The following is an 18,069-nucleotide window of genomic DNA, read 5'->3' as shown; positions in this document are numbered from 1 at the left end:
ACAAAGATCACACCATCAAGTTTTCCAACTTGTGGTTCTAGTAAATCTTGGGCTAGTTGAATCATTTTCTTGCACATTTCAAACGTGTCCTTTTCTAGTTCCATATATGGATATGTCATCCATCTCCATTCTTGGGTTTGGTTGTTTTTAATCCGTGTTTCATAGGCTTTTAGGAGGTCATATAATGGTTAATTAACCTGTTCTACCAATATTCATTCTCTCAAACTAGCACTTCTCGGTTTCTCATCTATGGACGGTTCTTCTAGAGGTTGAGTATGGGACGGGTGTCCAACCTCACTCCTATCTTATTGCACACATAGTGAGAACCAAGAATATAATTGTCAATCCATGGGACAAAGCTGACTCAACTAGTGCATAAAGGCTACAAGACATTGTCAATCTCTTGGAAAACAACAAATAACTTGCATCTAACTCGGGCTACACTCAAATGATTGAAATCACCAAAAGCCAATTGCTCATCGGTAAACAAATCACATCCGTTACAGCATCAAACGACATCCAAATGTAACAAAACTTCTAGGACATGTTTAAAAGACCTAAGCACACATGCTTATGGTCTCAAATCTCACTTTAATTCAAGTGAAAAAATCACAATTATTAACAGTAGTGCGTTTTTGACCTAGTTGTTTTCAACCCAGAATGCATCTAAATGCTTAGCAATGATGGCCCAATACCCCGCCTATACTTAGTTTTTGATTTTGAAGTGTAAATTTCTACTTATGATAAAAATAGGCCACAGGTCAGTGACGTCAAAATCTATAAAATACCATGAAATGTTTACGTCAATGCATAGATTTCTTATCTACGGTTGCAACGCAACAAGCGCGACTGCAATGTGACAACTAGGGAGGGAGTAGGAAGCAATGTGACAACTAGGGAGGGAGTAGGAAGCACGAGAAGGAGAGAAGTGAGCGCTATTAGCTAATGCTGTGTTTCTATTATCCAAAACTTATAGAAAACTTACAAAAATTGGCATTTATACCTCAGCCAAGGTTTTTGGTGGTCAAAGCTAATAATCTGCGAGCTCTAACTAAAGACAGGTCGATACAATCTGGAAGCTTGTAGCCTCGGCTCATCAATTACAATGTTTATCCAAAAAATAGGAGTTACAATATTCTCGACTCATCAAGATAGTAAATGGTTTTACAATGAGAGCTCCGAAAAATGGTATCCGAGCTAGCTTGCTGCTAACATTCCCCCCCTCCTTGCCTGTGTCGTCCCTTGACACAGCTTTATAGACTAAAGTAATCTTTGGGTTGATGGCTGGCAAGGCGGTCTTTAAGTGCATGAAGTGCTTTCTCATATCTTATTCTTCTTGTTTTGTCAGGAACCTGCAAGAACTGCATGGTGACCCGCTCAATGGCTGAGTAGCCAACAAATTTGGAGGTTAGGTTGCTGATCACTAGCCCAAAAATCTTCGTTCACGCCAAGTGAAGAACCTTGTATACAACACTTCCTCAAACGACAACATATTGTTAGATGGCAAGAACATGCATCAGGCGTAGAAGCCATAAAAGACTTCTTCAAAAGGTTGTCCGCTTAGGTCTTAGCAAAGACCCTTATTGCCCTCAAGGAATGACATCCATGGTGCTCCTGCTTGCTCTGGCTCGTGAAAAGCTTCAATGCATGTCAGCAGCATTTGGCAAATTTTGTAGAGCATAGCACATGAGAGATCAAGGAGACTTTTAAAAAATTTCATGGCGCCCATTAGGGTTTTCACCATGTATTCCTTTGTCGGTGTTCCTTGCTCTAGAGCTGGCAATCTTGGATAGTTGAGCCATGTAGGCCGCTTCTTGGTCATTGCTTCATGTGCTTTCCATGTCCTTACCCTTGGTACATGACAAAAGGTTGGGTCTTTCTGAAGTGTTGTTGGTACTCTTGTGAATAGAATCAAATATCATGGATTCTTGTTCAGCCAGATCTTTCTCCACTTGGGGTGGACTTCCTCTATGCGTTCTTCCTACATATCTTTATATAGTATTTCTTTCACCTGTAACAGCTCTACCTTGATCAAAGGATATGGTAATGATTGTTGATGCCATTGTGCATTGATTTGGTTGGGAGTGAGTTGAGTGACGTTGACTGAATGGAGAACTCCCAACTCCCAATCCATCACTGCTTTGCATTGTTCATCTGTCTCTTGAGCAACCCACTCCTTGAGTGCATCTTCTTCAACTTTTGACAGTTGGACCATTGGCACTTGCTTAGCATCTGTTAGTGGTACCTAGAAATCTTCCTCTCCTCCTAGTCCTTTTGTTGGGAGTGTTTCCATCTTAGCAAAAGAGACTGAGGTAATTTCAATACCTGGTTGCTTTGAGGTACCATCTTCTTCTTGCTTCTCGGGTTGTCCCTCTCGCAGCAGCTAATTGACTCACTTGAGCTCTGCTATCTCTTTGAGCAGCTGTTCTTCTCTTTGTATCCGCATCAATGCAAGGTCTCTTCATTGCGACTGTTCTAGCTTTAGCTCAAGTTCAAGATGTTTATTCTTCTTTTCCTTATATACTTCATTGGTCCCTTTGATCGAGGCAACTGTAGGATTTTCCCTTATCTATCGCAAAAAATGTTGCCTGATCATTGGTCCTTTGCTCTGAATATTGCAGAGAGGCATTTGCTACATTGAGCTACACTTGGATCTTTTGTTTTGAGACAGAGTTGTAGTTAAGAGTTCATTGGTAACCTCTGTGGGTTGTTGGTCTTTGGTCTTGCAGGCATCTAATAACTTTGTGAGAAGTTTACCCAGTTCCTCCATTTTCTTTTGCTGCTTCTCTCTCGCTAGCTGGTGTTGTTCAGCTTCAGCTCTCAGCTCTTGGATTTGTCTTTGCAGATCTATGATGACATTCATTCTATCCTCTAGCTCTCCTTGGAGAGCTAGATGATGACATTCATTCTATCCTCTAGCTCTCCTTGGAGAGCATCGATAACCATCTCCAGCTCTCTATCCTTAGCACTACGACTAAGTGCTATTGTTCACATTTTCTCTGTCATCTCCTGTATTTGCTTTGCATATTCGTTTACTTGTAGAATAAATTCATCATTTCTCTGTCAGTCTTTAGGCTCTATAGGCTATGTGGAAGTTTCAACCGGTTCAGCTTGTAGATCTCTAGGTGGTTCCGTGGCAGTTACTTGCGGTTGCGATGGGGGTTCTACCCTCCTTGAGGCTGTGTGGTTGTAGAAGGGGTGGCCTCTATTTTTTTTGCCCTTGGTTGCTCAAAATTGGAATCTGCTTCCTGTGGTTCAGGCTCCTTTTCTTTGGCTTTCTTGCCCTCAGTGGGTCTAAATGTCGGTGAAGGGGAAGGGCTTGGCATCGGATGGTCTTCTTGTTCTGTAGCGGGTGAGGTTGGCTTCGGAGACATCTCTTCTTGATCATGCTATGTCTCACTCTGTGCAGTAGCCTCTGTAACATTTAATGGCCTAGTAATTTGTGTGTACCAGAAAATAGCATGAACATAGTGAGCATTTCATTAGAATAGCTTCCTAATGAGAATTACAAGAGTGCTTGGGTGGAGAGAGCAACAAAAAGCATAACCTAGTTAGATAGCATGAACAATACTTCAAAAGAGAGAGAATTTAAGCAATTGACAATAGTTGAGGACCGGATTTACATGGAGCCAGTCCCCCCTCCAAAAGGCTTTGTATTATGGTTTCTCCCATCAAGAGAGACATTTTACAATACAATTTCTTGTGTTCCTTCAATACTAGCTAGAACAATGAAGATGGAAACTTCATGCACTAAGCAAAACACTTATCAAACACAACATCAATTCCCTCATGGTCCCAGACCCAAGACCTCACACACCTTTGAAGATGGTGAGAGCTAGCGGGGTATGAGAGTAGATTGAGAGGAAGAAGGACTATTCTTACGAGAAAGATGTACATCTCCTCACATAATCACTCATGTTAGCATAGCTTAGCTTAGTAATTAGCATGGTAGAGGATATGAGCATGCATTGAATCTTGGCTCTTGGTTGGATTTGCATCACAAAACCAAGAGTTGTTAGAGTCTTTTAAGCCCATTGGTGCACATAGCTCTTTTGCAAATGCCCCCCCCCCTTTGGATCCCTATTTTCCCTCCTTTGGATCCCTACTGTGGCCGGTCAGCTAATTTAACCAATATTCTATCTTTTTCTCCCCTGGTACTTCCCCATATTAAATGATCAGTTTAACATGAGCAAATCATTTAGGAGAATTACATATTGATTTTTATGACCTTACCTCTCTCTTGAAATCATAGTCGTCCTCGACTATGGGGTAGAGAAGATAAAGCATATTCATTAGTCCTTTTTCCTAGCGGGTAGAGGATCCCTATGTTACCCTACGACATTGTTCCACAATGGATGACTAGTCCATTTGGTGCTTGAGAGCCTAAGGCTACCGCAAGCATGTCAGCACATTAGTCCTATCATCTTCCATAGTAGAGTGACAAGCTCTACTTGGTGTTCGAGAGATGTTGTCTCCGCAAACTTGATCTAAGCATGCATACTACTTCATTTTTGTGCACAATAAAGAAAAAGAGTCTTATAAAACAAAAATTTGTTAATTTTTAACATTTGTACATTTTCTTACTCTTGGGAAGCATTATAAGCATTGATAAGGTTTAGGTTATCCTTTAATTGTATGCCTTGCATCCATCTAGCATCTTCAAAAGGATAATTCTTAAACTTAATAAGATATCATCGAATAGTCTTACTGCCTCTTAGTACATTGTCTTCATGTCGGAGAATGGACTCGGGCTGCAGCACCTCTTCTTGGTCCTTGATCTCCGGTGGGTCTTCAGTAGTTGGTTCTTGATGTGGCTCTCCTTTGTAAGGCTTTAATAGGCTCACATGGAAATCATTGTGTATGAGCCAGTGATTAGGCAACTTGAGTTGATAGGCCATCTCATTGATTGGCCTAAGAATCTGGAAGGGACCATAGTACCTTTTTGCTAGTTTAGCATACTACTTTTGGTGTTCCGAAGGATTCTTGCCTGTCATGTGCCTTAATCGAGCCTTGGGAAATTTGAGTAAGACCCAATCATTTTGTTTAAAGGCTTGGGCTCTTCTATGCTTGTCAGCAGTAGCGTTTTGCCTTTGCTATGAGATAGAGATAGCATCCTTAATCTTTTGAAAAGATTCTTGTAGGTCTCGGCTATACTCATTTGCAGTGAATATCTTCTCGTGTACCTTAAGTAGCATTAAGGGACTTTTTAATCTTCCCTCAATTACCTCAAAAGGTGCTTTTCCCGTGGAAGTATGTACAGTGTTATTGTAGGCATACTCCACTAAGGGTAAGTACTTCTCCCATTGCGATCTTTGATCTACTTCAGTTACATAGGCTTTTAGTAGATTGAGAATTGTTAGGTTAGCTATTTCACTTTGGCCATCCGTTTGCGGGTGATAGGCCAAAGAGAAGTTTAGCCTTGTTCCTAAATTCTCAAAGAGACCCTTCCAAAAAATTACTGGTCATTCTAGGATCTCTATCCGACACTATGGACATTGGCAAGACATTGGCAAGCCATGGTACTTAAAGATTTGTGAAATGAAGAGGGTTGCCATTGGATGGGCTTTGATAGTCTTTTTGACAGTTATAAAATGAGCTTGTTTACTGAACCTGTCTACTATCGTCCATATTCCCGTATTCCCATGGATAGACTTAGGCAATCCAAAGATAAAGTCCATGGATATGCTCTCCCATGGTGAATTAAGGATTGGCAAAGGTTGAAGCAATCCAAGTTGCTTCCCTTTATCAAACTTCATCTTTTGGAATACCACACATTTAGAGACATACTCTTGTATGTTTGCTTTCATGGTAGTCCAATAGAAATATGCTTCAATCCCCTTTAGGGTAGAGTGAATCCCTCTATTCCATGCATAAGGAGGAGCATGAGATTCATACATTACTTTCTCACGTAGTGAGCTAGTAACGCATAGTCTATTGCCATAGAAAAGATAACCATTTTGTAAAGTAAATGGTTCCTCTTTCTTCCCCAGTGAAAGGGATGAAATCACATCTCTAAAATCTGGATCAATAGCATACTCATCTATCATAGAAGATAGATCATTGTGAGTTGCTATGGAAACCGCATTCACTCTCGGCCGTCTTGAGAGTGCATCAGCTACTTGATTATGCTTGCCAGCAATGTGAGCAATATGAAAATGAAATTGTGAAAGGAAATTTGCCCACCTCATTTGTTTGCCGGAGAGCTTGGTCTACGTCATGAAGTACTTAAGACTTTGGTGATCCGTTCGCAAAATGAAAGGAGTCCCCAATAAATAGTGCTTCCATGAGTCTAAGGCATGTAGAACTGCGAGGAGTTCCTTTTCATATATGCCTAGAGCTTGCTCAGGAGGGTCGAGCCTTCGACTTTTCTAGCCTATGGCATGCCCTTCTTGAAGCAAAACAACTCCAAGGCAATCACCACAAGCATCGCATTGGACCTCAAATGGCTTTGAGAGATCCGGTAGTGTAAGCACAGGTTGAGAGATAAGCTTTTCGAAAGCATTGTTCTCCTTGGCGGCAGACCGTGTGTACCTAATGTTTTTCTTTGTTAGGTCATGTAATGATCCTGCTATTAGTGAGAACGTTTCTATGAAGTGTCTATAGTATGCACACATACCTATAAAGCTTCTTAATTCATGATGATTCCTTGGTTTAGGCCATCCTTTTATTACTTCTAACTTTGATGGATCCAATTGGATGCCATCTTGAGAGATAATGTGACCTAAATACTAAATCTCTTGTAAGAAAATTCACTTTTCTTTCTATTAACATAAAGTTTATTCTCTTTTAGAACTTGAAATATTATCTGGAGGTGTTTCTTGTGTTCGTCTAATGAATTAGAGTAGATGATGATATCATCAAAGAACACTCCAGTAAAGGTTTGGTGAGGCCTGAATAGCTTCTCCATCAAGCGGTTGAATGTGGCTGGTGCATTGGTCAAGCCAAAAGGCATGACAATGTATTTGTAAAGACCAAACGTAGTGCGAAATGTGGTCTTTACAATGTTTTGATCAACTATCCTTATTTGATGATAGCCACTTTTTAGGTCAATCCTACTGAAGTAGGTGGACCCTTGCAGCTTATCAAATAGGTTTTCTACCCATGAAATGGGAAACCTATTCTTGATAGTGATCCTATTTAGTGCTCTATAGTCAACACACATGATGTATGTGCCGTCTTTCTTTTGCATTAGCAGCACAGGAGAACAAAATGGAGATGAGCTAGGCCTAACCATGCCCTTATCAACTAACTCATGCACCTGCCGCATAATCTCCTCTTGTTGATCTTGAGAAACTCTATAAGGAGATTTGTTAGGCGGTGAGCTTCCTGGAAGAAGTTCAATTGCATGGTCATCATTACCTCATTCAGGAGGTAGCTCACAAGGGATGTCGTCAATAAAGACATCTTGAAACCCCTTGAGAAAAGTGGATAACTCTAATTCCTTTTGATTGTGTATATTTTCTTTTGCTAAAACATTAGGTTCATTTTGAGAATCTTTAACAAAAATAATGTACATGGAAATAGAGCTCTTTATTGACTTGTTGAAAGCTTGTGTATGTACAATGGGTATAGTGTTACTCCTTTCAGGGAATTTAACATTGGCAACCATGCAATCAAACCATGGTGCCCCTAGGATTACATCATCATGCTTGAGAGGAGAGATAAAGAAGTCCTCTTTGTCCACGTAGATTTGGACATGGAGCCTCAATTTCCCGATTAAGGGAGTGACTGAAGCTTCTTGCCCCTTGAAAGCACCATCTGCGGGTAGGACATCTCCCATCTCGTAGGCTTGTATGCCTAGCTTGGTGGCCAACTCTATAGATATAAAATTGTGAGTAGAACCAAGGTCAAAGAGAATAATTTCATCATGTTCTCTTACCTTTCCCCAAGCATGGCATAGAGGGGATTCTTTGTGGTGAGTTTCCTCCTCTTGGATTTTGACCAAGTTAGCTCTAGGAGGATCATGGCGGTTGTTCTTTTGGGAACAAGCGCAGTACGCATGCCCTTGTTTGCCGCACCTGAAACACCGGTTATCCTTGCGATAATGCTCAAGATCTTCAGGAGAGAGTTTATTTTTGCCTTTGTAAACTCCCTTCTCCTTAGCTTTGTTGGAATTGCCCTCAGGAGACTTTTGGACATTGTCCTTCCCCTTAGGCTCATTGGAACCCTTGTTTTTAGGAGGCTTAGAATTCCTCTTAGCCCCTGTTTGGAAATTGATTCGAGAGGCCACCATAGTATGATGTATTACCGCCGATATGGTGCGTGGCCTTTGGGAGTTGACATACTCCGCTAGTTCTTTGGTTAAGCCCGCAAAAAATTGCTGCTTTCTCTCTCCAAAATCCAACTTTTTGAAGACAGTGGCTTTGAGTTGCAGGTCCCAAAACTTGTCTACATATTTGTGGATGGATTCATAGGGAGAGAGATTCAAGATTCACCATTCGGTGAGTACTTTGTCTTTGGCATCGGTGGCCAAAAACTACTTCATAATGGAAGCTCTTACAGCTTTCCATGTTCATGGAGCTTCACCGTTGTCCCGTAGGCTAGACCACCATTGTCTGGTGGAATTTTGAAAGTGCATAGCTACATGGTGTAGATTAGAGGACTCCGTGAAGCCCTCATCTCCGAACGCTGCATCAAATTGTTGGATAAAGGCCAAGACTTTGTCTATAGCACCAAAAGTGCCATCATAGGTAAGGAAAGAGATGCTCTTCCCTCCCTCTTTTAATTTCTTGAGCTTGGACGACCTCTTCCACGCGGCATAGGATTTCCTATGGCCTCTTCTTTTTGATGGTTCAAAGGTTGCACCATCACTTTCTTCAGAAGATGAAGAATTTGAGGAAGATGGAGAAGAGGGTGACCTCTTTCTCGCCTTTTTCTTTCCTTGATCTTCTTTGTCTTCACCATCACTTTCATAAGAGGAAGAGGATGAAGAAGATGGAGAAGAAGGTGTCCTCTTTCTCGCCTTTTTCTTCTCTTGCTTTTTGTCATCCCTCTTTGAAGTATGGTGTGGAGAAGTATGCGATGGTCTTCTCCGTTTTGGAGGTGATAGAGAGCGTTTAGCCTGCCGTCTTCGTGGAGCCATCTCCTCCAAGGTGGTGGGAGACTCACTTCTTTCTCATTCCTTTGGTGGAGGCTCTTGATTTCTCCTTTGAGAAGGAGATGCATCATCAAGGAGCAAATTTATGAGCCCTTCATGTGGATCCTCTTCTTCTTCCCGAATCGAGAGAGACCTCTCTTGGAAGTCTTGCAAGGAGGCTTCCTAGGTGTTCTCTCGTCATGGTGGGGAGCTTGGAGAATCCCATGAGCACAAAGCTGCCGTTGCACTTCACTTTGGAGGGATGGATTGCCCATGGCTTGTTGAAGCCTAGAAACAAGATAGTTAACAAGCATTGGGGCATCACTAGTAGCTTGCTCATTAGCAAAATCAAAGTTATCAACATTAATTTCACTCTCTTTACTATTGTCAGCCATTCTAACAACTTTTAGGTGTAAAATTTTTAGGTGTACTTTGGCACTTCAAGCCCTAGTTGCTACTCCTCTTTACCCCTTTAGAAAAGAACTCAAGCTTCTGTACCCGTGGCTCGAATACCATTAATTGCAAGGAATAGAAGAGAGGGTCGTTCAACACCAAAACAACACCGGCTCTTGTCAAGCTTCTAATAGCTCAATAGTGGTTAAGCTGTAGGCAATCTCCGCAGGACTCCACTATTAAGACCATAGCTCTCGACGTTGATGCCCCGTTAACTGCACAAAGGCAGGTGCGCTACGAGGCTGAAAAATCCCTATTCTACTTACTCACATGAAATTAATAGTACCAACCATTTATAGCTAGCTTGAGGACCTCCCTTCTTGAGCAATAAAAGAGAAACCTTGTGCTCTGATACCAATGTAACATCTAATGGCCTAGTAATTTGTGTGTAGTGGAAAATAGCATGAACATAGTGAGCATTTCATTAGAATAGCTTCCTAATGAGAATTACAAGAGTGCTTGGGTGGAGAGAGAAACAAAAAGCATAAAACCTAGTTAGATAGCATGAATAATACTTCAAAAGAGAGAGAAATTAAGCAATTGACAACAATTGAGGACCGGATTTACATGGAGCCGGTCCCCCCTCCAAAAGGCTTTGTATTATGGTTTCTCCCATCAAGAGAGACATTTGACAATACAATTTCTTGTGTTCCTTCAATACTAGCTAGTGCAATGAAGATGGAAACTTCATGCATTAAGCAAAACACTTATCAAACACAGCATCCATTCCCTCACGGTCTCAGACCCAAGACCTCACACACCTTCGAAGATGGTGAGAGCTAGCGGGGTATGAGAGATTGAGAGGAAGAAGGAGTATTCTTACGAGAAAGATGTACATATCCTTACATAATCACTCATGTTAGCATAGCTTAGCCTAGTAATTAGCATGGTAGAGGATATGAGCATGCATTGAAGCTTGGCTCTTGGTTGGATTTGCATCACAAAGCCAAGAGTTTTTGGTGTAGACCTTCCTTCTCACAAGCTTGGAGTAGGTGATAAGCTTTCCATTAAAACTTGAGAAGGAGAGAGAGTCTTCTTACTCTGCACATGAGCTAGTGTGAGTGTGTAGGTGATAATGCCTTTGAAAAATCAGCCCACTCTCTCTCTCTCTTGGTTGACCCCTCTTGCTATTCGCTCTTGCTAGCATCCTATTGGACCTCCTCAGGCTTAGCCAATGGTAATTAAGCAGCATAAGTGATAGACTTCTGACATGTGTCCTCCTTTCCCCTTTTGTGAGAGATTTAGGTAATTAATAAATGCAACTGGACCCCTTTGCCTCCTGGCCAACAAGAATCAGGCAAGCCATTGGGCTGTTGAATGCTCATTGGACCCCTTGGGAGACTGTCCAATAGTCTTCTAGAGAGCTTAATTCTTATTGGTTCTTTTATTAAGTGTTTTTAAATTAATTATACTAGATTTACTCTAGCCTAATTCTCATCGGTCCACCTCCAAGGCCATCCAATAGGATTTGGATACACCTTGTGGACATCTGGGCTAGGGAACTGACATGTGTCCCTCATTCCCTTTGTGTAAAGGGAGCTTGTGTGTGTGTGTGTGTGTGTGTGTGTGTGTGTGTGTGTGTGTGTGTGTGTGTGTGTGTGTGTGTGTGTGTGTGTGTGTGTGTGTGAGTTTCTCTCTCATCCTCTACTTGCAAGGCTCGCCCCCTCCTATGTAGGGATGGATGAAGACTCTTGGGGCACACACAAAGCATCCAATTTCGCTGATGTTTGACCTTTGGACACAACCTTTGAATTTTGGAACCTTAGCATTTTGGAAGTCTTAATGGGCTGAACCTTAGGGTCTTTTAAGCCCATTGGTGCACATAGCTCTTTTGCAGATGCCCCCCCCTTTGGATCCCTATTTTCCCTCCTTTGGATCCCTGCTATGGCCGATCTGCTAACTTAACTAATATTCTAGCTTTTTCTCCCCTAGCACTTCCCCATATTAAATGATCAGTTTAACATGAGAAAATCATTTAGGAGAATTAGATATTTGATTATTATGACAGCCTCCATTTGAGTTTGTTGTTCTGCGACCTCTTCTCTTGCTTTTCTTCCAACCTCTTGAGTTTCTTTTAGCTTTAACACTAGGTTGGTAACCTAACAGGACATAAAAGTGTCCTTTCAGGGTTTTGAAAAAAACCTCCAAAACCATAGTAGATCCACTCATTTTGTAAAATCCTTTCATGAGGTTATAGTTCAAGGCCTACTACACATGGAAAAAATAAGAAACTTGTAAAATTTCTCATCTTTTGGTCACACCAAGCCTCCAAAGTTGATGGACCAGTGCATTTTCATCAAAACTGTCATTTCTTACGTTTTGTTGCATAAAAATAAGATTATGGATTTTTGTAGGACTTGAGATAAATTCCCTAGTTAACTTCAATGGATTGGTGATCAGAAAATATGATTTCTTCTCACTCACTATTTTTTGTTTTACCAAAATAAATAGGTACAAAAAAGTTGAATTTTTACCATTCTGCAAACCTATCATCAAAGTTTCTATAGCCACGCTCAATACAAATAATATATGCATGTTTTCTTAGTTCCCTATTGTCCTTTATGTTCATAAGGAGCCATGGAGCATGTCAAAAGAATAATACATTTCTTACCAAGGGGAATCTTGGGGACAAAGATGAAGTGTTAAATACAGCAAACATGAAAAAACTGGGTTCAACATTATGAGTTGTAGAATCCCATAGAAACTATTCAATATCTAGCCAAATTTGATCCTTATGACTAGATATGGTTACTACCTACAAATGCATGTAGTTTTCACAAGAAAATAAAATATTGAAAAGGCTATACTTGATATACTAGAATGTTTCATTTTCTTCTATAATTGAAAAAATCAACCATCGTTGTGTACTATGCAAAATAGGGTATTAGGTGCCCCAAAACTCAAGGAATATTAGCTTTATGTTACAATATGCGACATAGAAAATAAAAAATGCATTTGGATATCATGAAATCCACCAAAAAAATCATAGAAGAGCTAAAATTGGCTAAAAAACAGGATTTGATAATTTTTTTAATTTGGTCATAACTGACAACTTTAATATTTGTTTCTCCCTAGAAGCATCGGGACATGTTTAGGACTACTAAAGATAGTTCTCTAGCACTATAGACCTCACAAACATGAATTCTAGAGTGGTATAGTTGCAAAAAGTTGAAAAAAAGACAAAAACAAGACCCGTTTTTTCACACAGTTTAGGTTGTGAAATGTTGTGCAAGGACAATGTTAAAGATGGAATTGATATTCCAAAAAAATGTCGAGTTTTTTTCAACTCATGAGACAACTTTCTAGATAGATAGCACCTCAAAATCCATTTTGAAACTCTTGACATAATTCAGGGAAAATGGTCACTTAACAGGACATAAAAGTGTCCCATTACCAACCTAGTGTTAAGGCCTCTCCTTCCACGTACATGCGTTCCACAAACTCCGTGGGGTCCTCTGCCTCTTTCCTTGCAGGTTTCTTTTTTCTTGGTCCCTTTATCTCTTTTGGAACCCACTTTTTTGGGTCCTCTCCTGTAGCTTGGCGGCTTCTTTCATAAGTGTGTTTCTCTCTTTCAAACCTTGCCTTCTTCTGTTGAGGCTCCTCTTGGTGTGCAACCACTGCTTTTCTCTTCCTCTCTTCTATTCTAGCTCGCCTTTCCTTGTTGTCTGAGCTTTCACTGATATGTGCTTCATGAGAGCTTTTTGCCGGCTCTTTGTCAGACTTGTAAACTCTCTTTGTTGAGCGGGTGGTTCTTGGAGATGGTTGTGCAAACAAAATCCAGGTGTTCTGATCTAGGGCAGGTGGAAAATTGTCTTCCATGCCAATAGCATGGTATGCTATTCTTGTCAATACCTCAGGTGTACCCAGATACATGATCTTACCCTCTTTCTTGGTACCCTTCAGTGTTGTCAGCACATATTGAGCGTGATCAAATGGCTGCCTGGTTGTCGACTTCAACACTTGTGTGAATGTAGTTGCAATTGCATGATTAGGTGTTGTGTATCTTGGCAGTCTCTTTGCTAGAAAGTGGAAGTGCTAATGATACAATCATCCTAGTTCTTCCACTTGCTTTTGAATGAGGTCGGCAAAGGTTTCCGTAGCCGTCTCCTTGGTGAAGGTGCCTGCTGTCTTTCTGTCACCACGGGCCCTCATTGTTATCCCTTCTGTTGGAAACTTCAAAGCCTCGACCACAATTTCCTTTATGATTACTACCTCGACTTTCTGCCCTTGTTGGTCAATAATTTGGGCTAATCCATCTTCCTTAATTGTAGACAAGAGCTCATAGGCTTTCTGGAAGTCTACACCACACGGTTCATAGTCGTAGAAATCCCTGAGGCCTAGTCTTCTGTTGGCCTCCTTTGTGTCCGGCTTTGCCGCGATATCATAGCTCTCTTTAGGTAGAAGTTGTAGCTCTATTTGGTGTCCTTCTTCACTTTTAAACCTGCCTATGAAAAATGTGGTGTTGTTTTCTTCAAGCTATTCTCTGAATAGATATGTTGCTTTGGTCGTCTTTACTGAATTGGGGTCAATTGGTAGGGTGGCAGCTCTTGCAACTTCTCTTTTGGGATACCCTTTTCTTGGCCTTCTCTGCAGCTTGCATTGCTCCTGTTAAGTGAATAGAGTGCCAAAGTTAGAAAATTTTTGCAATTTCCGCTTTGAAATGTCATTTAGCCTGAATTGCGGACAAATTGAGTCCAATTTGCTTCAAATCAAATTTTGAACATACATAGATGCATAAAAACATGTAAAGGTCAAATTCATAAAGTTCAAGCAAAAATTTGCAACAAAAGTAAATAATCGCGATTATTTATAGCTAACAAAATTTTTCCAGCTTTTTACAATTTTGGCATCATAGGCTTGAAATATATATCAATTAGATACTTTGAGTGAAGTGTGGGCTCATTTGAGTGCACAGGGTGGAAATGGTGCCAGATTTAGGCTTTTTGTCTTTGAAACAGTAGATATAAGGGGATTTGAGATTTTGAGATCCAAATTAGCTCAAACTTGGTTAGTGGGCTTGGGACATCATGTGCTTGGGTCCCATAAGGTCAAAGTTGCAATTTTCCCCCATCTTGGCCAAAAAATAAATAATCGCGATTATTAACTTTTTCGTCAAAATGAACATTTTTTTAAGCAACTTGGTTCTAGGCATGATGTAAACTGTGTATGAGATTTGAGGTGATTTGGATCAAAAAATGTGACTGATAACTCAGAGTTTGTTTTGAAAGGACTTCTTTGCAGTTTTTGACAATTTTCCAAGTTATCATTGATCAATTTGGCTCATACTTAAAATGTGGCATGTAATAGGTGTGCACAAGTGATAGGTGATGTGAAGGTACCATTTTCAAGCCAAAAAATTACAAAAGTAAATAAACGTGATTATTTACAGTGGCCAACCTTGTTTGCTAAACTTGACAAATTTTGACCTAAACGTATTCAATACACCTAAAACAAGTACTAAATTGAATTTGGTAAAGTTTTGTCTTGTTGGCATCACTTCATGCTTTGTCGACTCTCAATTCACCGATCTTGTGACTACATGGCCTGTGGGGTTGGTTAGTCACTGTTGAAGCTATAGACTTGTCCGCTACATAGTCCTGAAGCAGCTCTTTCAATTTTGGCCCATTTGAAATCAGTTTGACTTCGTATGTCACATTTGACGCTTTGTAGCCTTCGAGCTGATTTATGCTTTTTGAGAGCTTGCCTTGATTGATTTTATGAAACCAACCATATACATTGTGTATAGACCCAATCTATAAGTTGACTGTTGAGTCAAAATCCAGTTCTGGCATCTGTCCAAAACCTAGCTTTTCTACTCGGGACCCCCCTCGACCCCTGCGGAATGGTCAACTATTGATATAGAAGTGTTCTATTAGATGGGGGCATGCTAGAATTCAAGTTTTGTTCGATTTGGTTGAGCTAACAAGCCGCTATGGTCAATTTTTGGTCGTAGGACTTCGTGCACTGTTCGGATTCTAGGGTTTTTTCTTGGGGTTTAGACTAGCTACCGGCCATACAGAATGGATCATTGATAAGTATAGAGCTTACCTCTCATGTCTCATTGATAAGTATAGAGCTTACCTCTCATGTCTCGTGTCGTCTCGTGTGAAACGACACTGTAAACGGGCGACCGTGGACTCCGAAAATCGCGCGCGAAGAAGGTAGAAAGCTCTCTCTCTCTAAGGGTGACAAGTGGAAATGAGGTGATTTTAGACTACCCTGGATATCTATACTCGGACTTCCCGAACCATTTTTTCCCAAATTCCCTTGTTAGTCCTACTAGGCCATGAAATCTATGCTAAACTCAAAAAATTCTCAATCAGGTTCCTGTAGCTCATTCTGCAAGAATTCTGCAAAAGTAGGCCTTCGCCACCTAATTTAAGCTTCCCGCTTCCATCTTCTAATGTGAATAAATTTTTTTGTGCCTACCCGCCTTGTGATTCTGATAATCAGTGTATCTTCAGTTTTTCCATCTGAGCTCATTTGCTATTTATTATAATTTTTCACATGTTTATTGAAAAATTAAAGAAAATAACAAAATGCACTAAAAAAGCAAAGTGAAAATCCAATAATTAAGAAAATCCATTGAAAAACACAACTTTATTGTTTTTTGTTGGATTTCTCCATTTTTCAGTCCAAATATCAAGAAAAATGATGAAAATTAACCAAAAAAGACTATTTTTTGATGATTTTCTCATAGTATATACACTATTTACACTCATCGGGGAGATGTTATCGGTTAAATTTCCCCTATTGACGATTTGTAAGGGAATTATTAGGTAATTTTGTTAAAAATCACACGTTAACATCAAACTTCTTCCTCCCTCTTCAACATTGCCCTTAATTACTTAGTTCCCTTCCACCTCTCCTAGATGGCGTACTCTAGGATGACTTGTGTGCATGGGTTGAACAATCATGTCTATAAATAGCTTTGGTTGGCTCAACCATGCTTTGAACATCAATGCACTTCAAACCATTATGATGTGCAAGAGTTGGGTCTTGAGTAATTAACTCAAGGGTTTCTCATGTTGAGGTTTTCTTTTGTAGTCTTTCAAAGAGCAAACCTTGTAGATTGTGTGCTCTTTGCTTGATTGTACCATCAGGATGCTTTGGCGAGCTGATTTCTTGAGCTGTCGTCATCAATAGTGATTGTTGTCGAGCTTTTATCCGCCATTGGTATCTTGGTTTTCTTTGGTCAGAATGGTGTGGTGAAGTCTTCTGAGACTTAACACTCCATTGCTTGATTGGTTTTACAATTTGTGGAGAAGGTAAGTGCTCCTTTTTCTTCCAAATCCATTTCATGTTAGGTTCCTTGCTCGAAGATGATCTCCTTTGTGTTTTGAACCTTGGAACCATATTTGGTATAGGAGATGATGTTTTGGGCACCTAGACTTGAATCGGCTTGTCCTTAAGCTATGCTTTTGGTACCCAAATTTTCCTAACTCCTTGCATGCTACTTGTAGCATTTGCTTGTCAATAAGATGGAGAAGATTGATTGCTTCGTGGTTTGCTCTGCTAGTATCCTACTTTCCATTCCTCCTTGCTTGGTGCAATTGGAACAATGAGTTGTCCGCCTTTAGGTGATACCTTGAGCTAATTGGTATCCCAATCAGGTACTGCCTTGTACGTCCGCATCCATGAGATTTAGAATCATTTTTTCATTCATGTGTTTATTTGGTAAGCATAAAAATTGATGAGGGCATGAACATCCATGTACTATCACATTTAAGTTGACTACTCCCAATGTTGGTGTTGGCATCCTTTAATAGTTGCTATTCCTGCTGTCAAAGACTGACTTGTTGCTTTCTTGTATGTGGAATAACTGACTGTATTTACTTGAGATCTTGTATCGACCAATGCATTTGTGCTATGATTGTTCAGTTGTACTTTGATGCAAAGGTCCATTCCATCTAACCATTCATCATCTATTGACACTACATCCTTCTGCAATTCCCATTGCCGGTCATCTTGTTCTAGAGTGTTGATGGGAATAGCTATTTGTTGATTTTTGAGAGAATCTTTTCTTTTGAGTACTCAAAGCCGAACTTCCTCTTGGGCTTCATCAACAACCAAGCTGATTGGTATCCCAATCAAGTACTACCTTGTACGTCTGCATCCATGAGATTCCAAGAATAATTGTTTCATTCATGTATTCATCTAGTAAGCATACACATTGATGAGGGCATGAACATCCATGTACTGTCACATTTAAGTTGACTACTCCCAATGTTGGTATTGACATCCTTTAATAGTCGCTATTCTTGCTGTCAAAGATTGACTTGTTGCTTTCTTGTACATGGAATAATTGAATGTATTTACTCGAGCTCCTGTATCGACCAATGCATTTGTTCTATGATTGTTCAGTTGTACTTTGATGCGAAGGTCCATTTCATCTATCCATTCATCATCTGTTGACACTGCATCTTTTTGCAATTCCCATTGTCGGTCATCTGGTACCAGAGTGTTGATGGAAATAGGTATTTGTTGATTTTTTAGTACTCAAAGCCGAACTTCCTCGTGGGCTTCATCAATAACATGCC

This window comes from Adiantum capillus-veneris, chromosome 2 (assembly GCF_014529385.1).
Source record: "Adiantum capillus-veneris isolate H3 chromosome 2, ASM1452938v2, whole genome shotgun sequence".
NCBI lineage: Eukaryota > Viridiplantae > Streptophyta > Polypodiopsida > Polypodiales > Pteridaceae > Adiantum > Adiantum capillus-veneris.
The sequence above is the reverse complement of the archived record's forward strand: the minus strand, read 5'-3'. Positions refer to the sequence as shown.